This window comes from Staurois parvus, unplaced genomic scaffold, assembly GCF_062004578.1.
Source record: "Staurois parvus isolate SC_StPar_1 unplaced genomic scaffold, SC_StPar_1.0 ptg000131l, whole genome shotgun sequence".
Classification (NCBI taxonomy): Eukaryota; Metazoa; Chordata; class Amphibia; order Anura; family Ranidae; genus Staurois; species Staurois parvus.
The window spans coordinates 5,826,282-5,839,397 of NW_028317927.1; the positions used below are offsets into that span (position 1 = coordinate 5,826,282).

Here is a 13,116-nt window from a genome sequence, read left to right on the forward strand (position 1 = left end):
GGTTGTTCTAGGTTACTACTGTTAGATTAATTGCCATTTGCACTGCCTTACTGAATAAGCCTGCATAGTATATTTCCATATCTGCTGTTAAACCCTGCTGTAGAAAAGAATTGTCATGGGAATCTGTCCTCTCTCCATCTTTGCTCTTTCATATTTCATATGTTATTGCAGATTGCTCCCTCTCCCCCTCCCCCTTACTACACATGAAAAGCCAAGTGGAGAGCCTTGTGCTTGCTCATTATTTGTAGTAAACAGCCAGATGCTCTGGAGGTGGAGCTTTGTCTGACAGCACTGCCTGACTGCTACAAGAAAAACACGCCAAGCAGAAAAGGTTTGCTCTCAAGGCTTATTTGCTAACATACAGTCAGTCGCCTGATGCCTCTTTGAAAAATGGAGCGCTTGCTTACTAGTTCCTTGGCACAAACGGTTCGCTTGTTACGTAAATGAGGGAACATGAAGGGTGATCTGGAACTGTCAGGTGTGTATATCTTCACTCACTGCTATTCTGCATTGCACATTGCTGGAAATATGGGTGATTTTTGGATTTCTATAATAGTTTATGAATAGACCAAACAGGTATCTAGTGCTGTCTTTGGAAATAATGATCTAGAACTGGCTTGTGTTAGAACTTGTTCATATTAGCATGTATTGAACTGTGTTTTAGTGCATACAATTGTAATTCTAAAATAAAAAAAAGAAAACCCATTAAATTGTAATTCTAAAATAAAAAAAAGAAAACCCATTAAAATTGTTGGCGCAGGTGTATGTTAACAAAATTTGCGCATGCTGCATTTTGTGTCTGTTGGGGTTCTTTAAAATTTACATAGATGTCTTTAAATGTAGCCTTAAGCATTGTATAATTGTTCCCTAAAATAATGTTCCTTATATGTGTGCTTGACTACAATTCCCTTTAATAATAAGAGAGGGATGTGATATGTGGATAGTAGTAATCCCACACAAGCCAATCAGATTTTTGTTCACTATTATCAGAAAAGTGGAAGGTGATTTTTGGCTAGGTTCCTTATTATCCATTCCTTCTATACTTTGCCTTTTTAACATGCCTAAATACAGTATTATAATATAATAATGTCCAGTGCATTAAAGCATTTAGGTATACAAACAGTTAATGTTCTTTTTGGCCTAGGTCTAGATTTTATATAAGAAACTCTGGTTTGGGGAACATTTATTGTATTCAGAATATGTCAGATCTGATTTGTTTATAACATTCGCTAGTTTAGGATCTTTAATAATTGATTGTATGGAATGTGGCAATGTTCGCTCTAGCTTTATAACCTACATGCATATTTCTTGTACATTTGACACCCTGCAGATGAAGATTTTCCCCTAAAACCCCCATTTACATATACAAGCATTTGCCCTATGCACGTGGTCTGGAAAGGTATACAATGGCCCAAAAAAATTAGGCTAAAACAGATCAGTTATATGTCTAGATATTCTGCCTAGCAACACTAGGGTTGTTGGTTTCAATTCCCAACCATAGCACTACCTGTATGTTCTCCCTGTGCTTGCGTGAGTTTCCTCCCACACTACAAAGATACTGGGAAGTTAATTGGTTCCTGTCTAAATTGTCTCTAATATGTGTATGTATGAATGTAAGTTAGGGACCTTAGATTGTACGCACTTTTAGGGCAGGGACTGATGTAAATGGGGCAAATATATTTAAAGCACTGCAAAAATTGATGGCGCTATACAAGTACCCGTATGAATAATATATATGATCTTAAAGTGTATATAAACCCAAAAGCAAAGCAATTTTTTTAGCTTAGTAAGCCTTATGCGTGGTGACTGCTTTAATTTTCTTTTTTTAGATTTTTTTTCTGAGTCAGGTTCACTTTGATGAATTAACCCCTAATTGTCACTCTGGAGATAGCTATATTAGGATAAGCCTAGCTTATTAAATTTTTTATTATAGATTTGAGAATTTGTTGGAAATATTCATATAACCCAGTGTTTTACAAAACATACTTTTTTTGGAAAGTTTACAGGAAGTTAGCTTTGGGGCAGGGATCTTGTATTCACAGCATTTTAAATTCTTTATCTGCACTTATTAATCATGGAGATGCTTGTCGGGCCTTATATTGGGCACTAAGAGTAAGGGAAGGTCTCCCACCAGTACAAAAGAGGTTTCCAGGAGATGTACTACACTTTGCCCTTAACCATAACTTTTGTATGGCAATGAGTTCTATATGCAACTAACTGATTAACTTGACTTGGGTGGGGGGGCTGTATGAACAAACATTGTTCACAGTCTAGATAATATTTTCATAGGAAGAAAAAGCTATGGTTTTGAATGGAAAATCATTCATTTTCAGAAACACTCTATAGATGATGTTATACTGGTGTAGAATGGTTCCATATTATAAATAAATAGAAAATGTTACCACTAATACAAAGAGTTGGGCAATTTTCTAGATGTGAATGTTTTTATGCCCAAAGGTACATTTTAAGAAGACCAACACTAATAGTTACCTGCTATTGATCAGCTCCTGTCAGGTTCATGTGGCTAAAAAACATCCTGTGATGCCAATTGAAGAATAAACAAAATTGCACAAACAAAAATAATTCAATTATAAATTATAAAAAAAATAATACTGAAAATGAATTAATACATACAGTTTATAGAGAAGGAACAGGATGGAGAGAGGATATTTTGCAAAAAAAAAGGAGAAAAAAACAAAGAAACAGAAATTGGATGAAGGATGACATATCAGGCATGAAGTCCCTTAGAAACCCATTTGTATTTTTGTGGCTAATAATACGAGGTGGAAAATATCTGTATCCACAACTACAATGAAGGAGTACAGTATAACTTGGGTGAAACTACTCATATAGTTCAAATGCTCCAGTGCTCTATGGTTTACAATACCCAGGCTGAACTAAACTTTGTTTAAAGACAAAGATAGCAGTGCATACACAGTATACAGTCAGCACCAGTTACAAAAATCTCAGTGTTTCACTACATTTAGAAAAAAAACCATAATAAAGACTCTAGAATTTCTCAATTTTGGGGGATCGATAGAATTGTGAGACATTGGAAAGGAAGCAAATTTAGTGAGGGCATTATCTAGAAGGGAACAATAGTGGATTTGGAAATCACGTTATCTTCACATATACTGTCTTATATTGTATCTTACATGTTTTTAGTGTTTTTTTGCTGCAATTTTAGACTAATCTTCTGTTAGGGATATGTATTTGTTGTATTGTACATGGTTAATCGATTTATGGGTATGCTGTTGCTTTGCTTTACCTGCACTGTTTCATTTAGGCATTATTTGTTTTTATGTATATCATTTGATTAAAGTGTTAGTTCACTTTTACCAGAAACCTGCCTATGCAGAGGTGTCTGTGAATAATAACAAACTGTGTGTCTCTGACTAAAGCTGAATAATACCCTTTCTATAGGTGCAGGCAATTTATGTACCTCTTGAAGCCTGACTGGAATTCTCCCAGGATGTTGCTAGGTTGTTGCTAAGTTAGACCTAGTCATTACTCAGTCTCACCACCGCCAACACAGGAGTGAGCTTTCCTCTGAATCAAATCCCCTCACATGCTCTCTATCTCCCCTGATGCAGTAGCTCTGAGCATCTGAGAGCTCACTCCTGTGATGGTGGAGGTGAGCAGTAGTGACTAGGTCTCACCTAGCAACTCCCTGGGAGTTTTCCAGTCTAGCTTCAGGAGTTATGTAAATGGCCTACACCATTATTCATCTTTAGTCAGAGCTGCACACCCCGTATCTGCATAGGCTTTTTTTTGGTAAAAGTGAACTATCCCTTTAAGCTAATTCTGTACACCTATTAATCATTACATGCTGTATGGAATGGTTAATAGTATAGTCATGATCTAGCCTGACATCTGACTAGGAGGACATTGCTGACAGCTGGCGTCTGAGTCACCATGGAGATGGACTGTGTAAATGATGGGAATCCGTGATCAGGCTACACATTTGGGACAAAATGCATTAGATGGAGCCCGGTGACACCACAGAAGGGCAGAATCTTGGTGCAGAGAGACAGCAGGATTAACCTCTGGTGGATGAGCCACAGCATGCTGGGAGGGACGCTGGCTGGTTTGATTTTCACCTTTACTATTGCTTTATCACAAGGTGCACACGTCAAATGTGAATCCATTTGTACCATAGGTTTTTTTAAATTTTAAAGAATTTACACTATTATGGTTCTGTTCTGTCTTTATTGGTTGCCTGGATGTTGGCTAAGTGCAGTTAAGGGTGGAGTGGGCCAAGCTTGAGGTGTGTTCCCAAAGAGGTCCAATAAAGCCTTCTTACCTTTCCATAGCTGAAAGGTAAAAAAAATTCTAGTGAGTGTAATTTCAGTTTTAGGCCCCAAGCACACTTCAACTTAAAAATGCTGCTTTTACAGGCCTTTGAGCTTTTTTTTCTCTGCTTCTAAACTCCCCTCCATGTTAACCTTTGGGGGGATTTACTAATACTGGAGCACTCAGAATCTGGTGCAACAGGGCATGTTATCCAATCAGCTTCTGACTTCAGTTTGTTCAATCAAGCTTTGACAATAAAACCTGGAAGCTGATTGGTAACTCTACACAGCTGCACCAGATTCTGTGTGGCCAGTTTTAGTAAATCTACCCATAGGTGTCTATGTAGACATATGCATTTACTGTAGAGGAGTTTAGAGGCAGGCAGGAGTGCTCAGAGGCAGAAAAAATACCATCACTTGTACGTTCAAGAGGGGAGTGTTTTGGCAGAAAGCCCACTTGATGCTCCCAAACGCAGGTAAATGCGTGTAAATGTGTTTAACACTGGATGTGCTTAGCACTTAAATGTTTTTTCATTTCAATGACCAGAATAAAAATTATATTCTGGCTAATAAAATGAATAAAAGCCCAAGTGCTTGCAATGTGTCTGAAAAAATGCACCTTAGGAGCATTTTGGAGCTACTTTTCTTCTACTAGAAGAAAAGCTTTTAGAAGAGCCCCAGGGTGCATGAATCCATAAATGGAGGGTTGTTCACCTACAAAATTATAGGTTGCTACGAAGATGGTTTCCAGAGGAAGACTGATTTGCTGATGATAAAGGTCTTGTAGTTTGTTACATCTGGGACTTTTAATTTGAAGATTGAATAGACTGTGTGTGAATCTATGCACATTTGTTTCACCTAAGATGGTGGTGTGATTTCTGTGTTTATACGCAATTTGGTGTTTATATAGCAGCACTACATCATTCAGTTAAAGTTTACACTGTTTCAAGAGGGTTTGAACTATTTGAAATCTAGCAGCTGGGGATTTTATTATTTGTTCATTGTCATTGTTTTCTTGGTTTAGTGTGTGTTTGTAAAATAGTGCGGAAAGTTTTATTTTTAAAAAATATTTAGCTCCAGTAAAGGGTCGGCCCAGCTAAAATTGGAGTGGTAAATCTCCAACAATCTCTTATGCCTCTTGGGGACTCTCTTGGTGACATACTTGTGTTTGAGATCCTGGATGTGAAAAATATTGGTGGTTCTAACTCATATGAAATGATTTAAAAGATAAGTTCACCTTCGAGAGCATGTTACATGTTACACCCATATTAAGAAACATTGTTCAGCAGCAGGCCCCCTTCCCGATCCTCCTCTTGTGAAAGCAGGTAGGGGTTCCTCTCCCTGCACCCGCTGTCACTTTTCAAAAACAGCGGGGCTCCATCCACACAGGTGTGTCATTCATTCACATCGATCCGTGAATGTATGAACTACAAGTACCATCTGCCATCACGACAGATGGCTTGTAGTTCTCAGTAAGGGTGAGCACTCTCGTAATTCATTGATTCTTCTTGGACTTCAATAACTGTCTGCCCGTACAAGAGGTAAGGGCAGACAGCTATACTGAGAGTCTGCAGGAGCCTGACATCGCACCCCTGATCTATTGATCATGGGTGCATTGCCTGGGGGGGGAAAATAATAAATGCACTTTTGTTTTTATGCAGAATTAAGTACATTTATTATTTTTCCCAAAAACGTGATTTAGCCTTTAATTTATTATTGATTATGGAGAGTGGAGGAGGAGGATCTGAAACAGGCAATACTCCCAGGTGGACAAGGACAGTATCAGGAATTATGGCAGAGAGAGTGTACTATTGAGGTGTCCAGGAAAGTAAGCGCCACTTAGCCCACCAGGTTCTACTTTTTAACTAAAATATCACTTTTGGGTTTTGATTTTTTAAAAATGTCCACTTAGTGATAATTTGGTGAAGAAAAATTTGGGGGAATTTGGAATGTTTAGTGATGAATGTGGCTAATATAGATCGTCATAACAGTCTTAAAAATGTAGCATCTGTTCACTTACCTCTTACTCATCCCTTTGTCATCGTTGCATAACCAGACCTTTACTTTGTTTATAAATGAGTACAATTTATATTATGATTACAATAAAGTTTTAATTGGAGTTGTGAGCCCTTTGCTCTGTCTTTACTTATTTATAAGGGCTCATTCACACAGGCAGAAAAAAACGCTGTGTTTACATGTGCACAACGTATATTTTTTTGCATATCTAAACACAGTATAATAATCAATTGAGCCCATACGCACAGCTGTGTCTAAATGCACAAATGTGTGCTGTGTTTCGCCATTCACAAAAGAAGTAGGACACAGCTAGATAAACGTGTATAAACGTACATAAACGTATACAAGCATACATGTGTCATCATTTATTTGAATGAAAGAAGAATTGTCTAAACACTGTACGTGTAAATGCAGGTGCATATCTTACACAGGATCTACTACAAGCTCTACCAGCAAGAACCTACGTTATGTGCAGAAAATACATACTGTATATGTCTGCGTGAATGAGCCCTAAACCTTGATCGCTAGAATAAAGGAATAAAGAAATGTATTAATATTTTTTAAAGATTGAATTGACATGCACTTCTTTGTTATGTCTGTCCTGATATAACAATATAAGAGGTGCATATAGTTTAAGCTGTCCATTATATCTGTCTTGTACTTACTCACACGGGCTGTGAGCTATCAGTCTCTCTGTCCAGAAATGCCATATGAGCCACATACCAGGGGAATGTAATTATTATTTAATGATTGTTTTTATTGCTGCTTATAATGATAACAGGAAGAATAGATCAACCTGTGTTGCATTACAAAACTACAGTCCTGTGTTTTTGTGCAGGGAACTCTTATAGTTAGAATGTTCTCCCCATATTTTATTATGGTTTTCTGGAAATTTGATATAGTTCATTTTTCAGTTCTACACTTTATCGTATGCACTCCTTATGTGTTCGTGTGTAAGAGATGCTTCCAGATACTGTGATCACTGCACCCCAAGCTCTAAACAGATGTACTTATTGGCAATGATGATATAGAATCCCCCATTGACTGTCATTGTGTCTGTGTGTGTCTTTACACTCTAATGCACCCAGGCATATAAGTATAAGTGACGTCAGGGAACAGATATTTTTCAGCTCTCCAGCATCTGCCAGTCTCAGGCATGCACAGATTGCTTGCACAACTGTCCAAGCAAACTCCAGACAAAACACAAATTCAGTATTAAATATGCAGTCTATTTAGCTATTTATCTGCATTTGAAAGAATAAGAATTATATCCATCAAAGAAATGGAGGTCTGCTTCTAATACAGTGCTATTTCTGTAAGTTGTGGATAGAAGCAAGACATCACAGACAAAGCATTTCTTCCCTGTTCTTATCATGCCATGACTGCATACCTGCATGCACTTGTGAAATACGCAGCCTTTAACACAAGTTGCTGTGAAACTCATAACAAAAAATAATATATTTTATGTTCATTTCTATAGACATTTAAGTGAAGGTCTCCTTTAAACACTCCATCAACAGTCACTTACAAGATGTCTAAAGAATTCAGGTGCTAACACCTTAGCAGTGGGTGCCTACTACTAAATCATAATGGAGTCATCTTAACACCAACAGCATATTTACTCCAAAAACACAGCATTAAGGAAATTTATACAGTTGTCCTCAAAAGTTTGCATACTCTGGCAGAAAAAAAGTAAAGGTTTCTGTTTGGCAACTCGACCATGCAGCTCATTTTTTTCAAGGATCATCTTATTGTGCTCATTGAAACAACCACCCTGTCTTTTTCCAGAGCAGCCTGTATTTCTTCTGAGGTTATCTGTGGCTTTTTCTTTGTATCCTGAACAATTCTTCTGGCAGTTGCGGTTCAATCTCTCCAGGTCTACCTGACCTTCGCTTGGCATCAAGAGATCCCCGACTTTTCCACTTCCTAATAAATGATTGAACAGTACTCACTGGCATATTCAAGGCTTTGGACATCTTTGTATATCTTTTCCATCTTTATGAAGTTATATTACCTTGTTACACAGGTTTTTTGACAGTTCTTTTGTGCTCCCCATGACTCATTATCTAGCCTGATAAGTACATCCACGTACTAGCTAACAAATACAGGCAATATTTGCAATGTAAAAAGGCACAAATGTGGGAAATTAACCTTTATTTGCAATTTTACCTGTTTGTATCACCTTATATATCCGTACCAAGGCCAAACATTCCAGGGTATGTAAACTTTTGATCAGGGCCATTTGGGTGATTTCTGTTATCATTATGATTTAAAAAGGAGCCAAACAACTGTGATAAGAAATGGCTTCATATGATCAGTCGTATTTTACATATCAATGGAAACTTTCACAACTGTAATTTAAAAAGTTATTTTAGCTTTGATAATATTCTTGGGTGGACTTGGAGCCCCTATACTTCCCATGCCTGATTTGTATTTAAAATTTTCATGCAAGTAAATTTTTGGATCTGTCTCCTTGAAATTATGTGTTGTATTTAGTTTCACAACTCAGAATATACAGGTAGGTAGTCAGTTTCTACTCAATCTGACACTAGCTTTCTTGTATGACTGTGTAGATATAGCAATTTCCTTTGAGGTTGACAGCCTCTCAAAATTGTTCATATTACCTATTTAGTGCAGTGAACAATGCTCCTACCAATTATGGCTTTTCTTTAATGAGTACATAATGGGGTTTTTTCTAGCAATTTGCTCAGCTATTTCTGAAATCAGCATGTATTTGGTTCATATCTGTTAATTGTCTGTATATATATATATATATATATATATATATATATATTTATTTATTTATTGGTATGTTATCTTTTGACACAGGATTTAAAAAGCCCTCTCTACCCAGAGTACTATTTATCATATTTATTTAGTTTATCATTCAAGCCTACTGTTATCTTAAAACCAAGTGTATATGCTCTTCAGCATCAAGTGATTGCCTAAAGAGGAAAGAAATAGGTTTTCCTTTCACAACACCACCCCAGACAGGATAGGTATTGGGCTCTCCTTTCACTGGTGATGCAGAAAGTTGCTCAAGATTCATGGGGGAGATTAGCTGACACTTGGGGACATTTCATTTGATAAGTCCTAATGACCTGACCTGTCCTGTATGATTCAAAATAAAAAAGATACTATGGGGTTGATATATCAAGCTGTTCATTTTGCAAGGGAATTTTCTCCAGAGCTCAGTGAAGTGCTATTGACTTTCATCATCCAATCATGTGCAAGTGAAAATGTTGTTTTTTTTAACTTGCATGTTATTGGGTATTACCTATCAAAGTGAAACATTGCCACATTCACTAAGCTCTGGGGAACATTCCCTTGCAAAGTACAACTTCTCTTGCAAAGTGAACAGCCTATTTGCCTTTATCAAATCAACCCCCGTGAGTGAACAAAATACTTAGAAAGAAAGGGAGCCCTTTCTCTAAAGTAATATAATGCATACTGTATATATCCGATCATATTACATACAGTGTTGGTTTGCATTTATATGAAAGTGTAAAATTGCTTTGACCTTATACATTTCCATAATGCCTGTGTATAGCCATTAGGGTTCTTGTAATTCCTTGATACTTAAAGAATCAATTCATGTAGAATGCTAGTCAGCTGAAATACCTATTTGCTTCTTATAACTTTTACAGATAGTGATCACTAGACATTAAATTTTCCTGCTTTATTGACGCACCCACCAGTGACAGCCATTGCAGGAATCTGAATCTACCTATTGAATTTTTTATTTATTTTACGTTATGAAGAATCTAACAACAAATGTTAGATTTCTTAATGGCAGAGCTGAAATACTGCTACAGGGCGGCACGGGTGCGCAAAATCATATATATTTATGTGATTTAGCATTTTTGGGTAGGGGGCGCGTGCCCTACCAGCACCGCCATTCGCGGCCACGGATGTTAATCAGCAGGTCCCGGATGGTAATTACTCACCAGTGCCTGGTGATTTCTGAAGATCTCCGATCTACTAACAGTCCTCTGCCCTGTCAGCTCAGGCACACTGTTCTGGATGGCTATGCACAGCACAGCCATCCAGAGCAGTGTGATTACAGTGAATCACACTGACACGACCCCCAGCAAAAAAACACTCCCTGCACACGGTTAACCCTTTGATCACCTCTCATGTTAACCCCTTCCTGCCCAGTGCCATTAGTACAGTGTCAGTGCTTTTTTTTTTTTAGCACTGATCACTGGATTGGTGTCATTGGGATGCCATTGACACCAAGTCAGTTCCCCCCTAGTGTCAGAATGTCTGCCACAGTGCCACTATAAGTCGCTAATCTCTGCCATTACTAGTAAAAATAAAAATGTATTTACAACCAATTAATTTACATGTATTGGGATTTGTTTTAGCAAAGACATGCAGCAAAATACATTTTGGCCTAAATTTATGATGAAATTAGATTTTTTACATTTTTTTACTGGACATGTTACTGGACAAAAAGTCAAAAATGTTGTTTTTTTTCTTAAAATTATCAGTCTTTTTTTGTTTATAGCACAACAAATAAAAAACGGAGAGGCGATCAAATACCACCAAAAGAAAGCTCAATTCATGGGAAAAACTTGACCGTGCAATTGTCAGTTAAAGTAACGCAGCACTGTAACGCAAAAAATGGACTGGTCAGGAAGTTGGGTAAATCCTCAGGAGGGCAAGTGGTTAAAGATAAAACAAACAATATGTAGTTATATACAAAAATGAGAAAGCTTTGGGTGGACTGACCCTCATACATGAACTTGAAACAGTTTTGAGGAGCTTCTCTTCTACCCTATAGCAGAAATGTGTGTGTTTAAGTGTACAAGTGCAAGCAATCAAGAAAGTAGAAACACCATATCCGACCATGTGTTTTAGTGTAGCAGGTTCTGCTATAGGAGTGAGCAGATGTTCAAAATAATTAACAAAAGCTGAAGATTACTTAAGAGGTCAGAGAACAGCAATCAATAGAGGAAAGGTCATAAAGATACAATGCTCATGGTAACAATAGATTACAAACCTTTGGAACAAAAGTTAACATAAAAAAAAAAAAAACAAGAAGTATCAAAAAACAACATTCCTCCACCGGAAATTATTTCTATTTTAGCAACAGGCTTATGATAAAAATATTGGAATAGAAAAGTGAAACTTGCAAAGGGTGAAATCTAGCTATAAAATATAAGAAAGAGGTAAAGTATTAATGATTTGTGTTCAGCTATATGATACACAAGAGAGTAACAGATCAATAAAACGTGGGAGAAAAGAACACTTCCCATCCACTTTGCATTGTCTAGTCATTAAACAAAGTTCCGCAATTGAAAGCATATACAGCTAGCAGTGTATCCTCTTTATATATGTAATGTTTACTGTCATTTCACTGTATGCTTTCATCAAGTGGAGATGAGGTTCAGGTTTGATGCTACTATGGATTTGCATTGAATCCTGCCTGTTTGAAACTGAGATTCTGACTAATTAATGCAGAAATTCAAATCTGCCATCCCGAACTTATTGCTATTATAATGTACTGGCCTTTGAACTTAGCTCAGCTGGATTAGAAGGGGCAACAAGAGGGCTTTGCATAAGTGACCCCCCTCACTATAAAAGGGTGAGGTCACAGCAGCCAGTTGACAATGTGTTTCTGCATTTAGGACTGTTGCCTATGACACCTAATTTCAAGTCAACAAGCACAGGCCTAAATGTAGACACAAAAAACAATGAGAACATGTCCACATGGCCAAATGCTGAATCAGAGTGCATAGAGAGTCCTCTGCCAAAAATTGTAGAACTTTAACTGTTTTTGGATAAGACAGGTAAATTGATTTTTTGGCAAAGGGAAGGAGAGAAAGGAGAAGAAGGAGGAAAGGTGCCAGGAGGCAGAATTATTGGCAGAAGCAATAGTGAGAATGATAGGAAGAAAGGTTTGGCCTTTTATTAGGTAAATGTATCTGAAATAAATGTATTGATTTTATCAAGAACATCTGCAGTGGGTGTTTGGTAGTCCTCTGAGATACAGGTCTAATTTTTTTATTTTATTATTTTTATTTATTTCAGGTACTTGTATAGCGCCATCAATTTATGCAGCGCTTTACATATACACTATATTGCCAAAAGTATTGGGACGCCTGCCTTTACATGTAAATGAACCTTAATGGCACCCCAGTCTTAGTCCGTAGGGTTAAATATTGAGTTGGTCCACCCTTTGCAGCTATAACAGCTTCAACTCTTCTCGGAAGGATGTTAACCTCCCTAACAGTATTCCCGAGTGTAGCTCGGGGTAAAATGTCTGTACCAAAAGCGGTAACCCCGAGCTACACTCGGGCTTACCATGCAGCGCTGCATAGGGAGTCCCTGCAGCACTTACCTTGTCCTTTGCTCCCGCGATGTGTCCCCTGCAGCGTCCCCGGCCATCTCCTCCGGCTGATGCCGGCATCCGACTCCTGTGTTCCGGTCCCTGTGACATCGGGACGTACGGGCGCCGGCGGCGGCGGCGGGAAATTTGAAAATTAAAAAAAATGTCATTTTTTTCAAAACGATTTTACATGGTAAAACATTGCTGTTTCAACCCATTTCACATACATTTTATCCCTAGTGCTTTGTCCTGTCCCCTGTTGCATTTTGATTGTTCTTTCTGCCTGGAAACTGAGAAATGTCCATGGCGTCCAAAAAGTGTCCCTTTAGGTCAAAAGCGAGTTTAGATCAGCTAGAGAACAGCGATAGTAAATCAGAACTACTTGCAGAATTGAGTGATAATGATTCGTGGAGAAATTTGTCATCAGACACTGAAAACGATTTTGCGACTTTGCTCAGTGATGTGCGAACTTGG

The 13,116-nt window shown here is 37.8% G+C and overlaps 1 protein-coding gene across 2 annotated transcripts in view; it reads left to right on the forward strand.

The window, feature by feature from the left end:
- NYAP2 (neuronal tyrosine-phosphorylated phosphoinositide-3-kinase adaptor 2) overlaps positions 1 to 13,116 on the forward strand; it is a 233,000-nt gene that overhangs the window by 39,805 nt on the left and 180,079 nt on the right. Inside the window, exon 1 of one of the 2 annotated variants that reach the window (XM_089672580.1) lies at positions 273 to 478. The exons of the other annotated variant lie outside the window; for it this stretch is intronic. The gene's annotated coding sequence lies outside the window, so the exon portion shown is untranslated. Of the gene's footprint in view, positions 1 to 272; positions 479 to 13,116 lie in introns of those variants that run through there. 2 annotated transcript variants of the gene reach the window in all.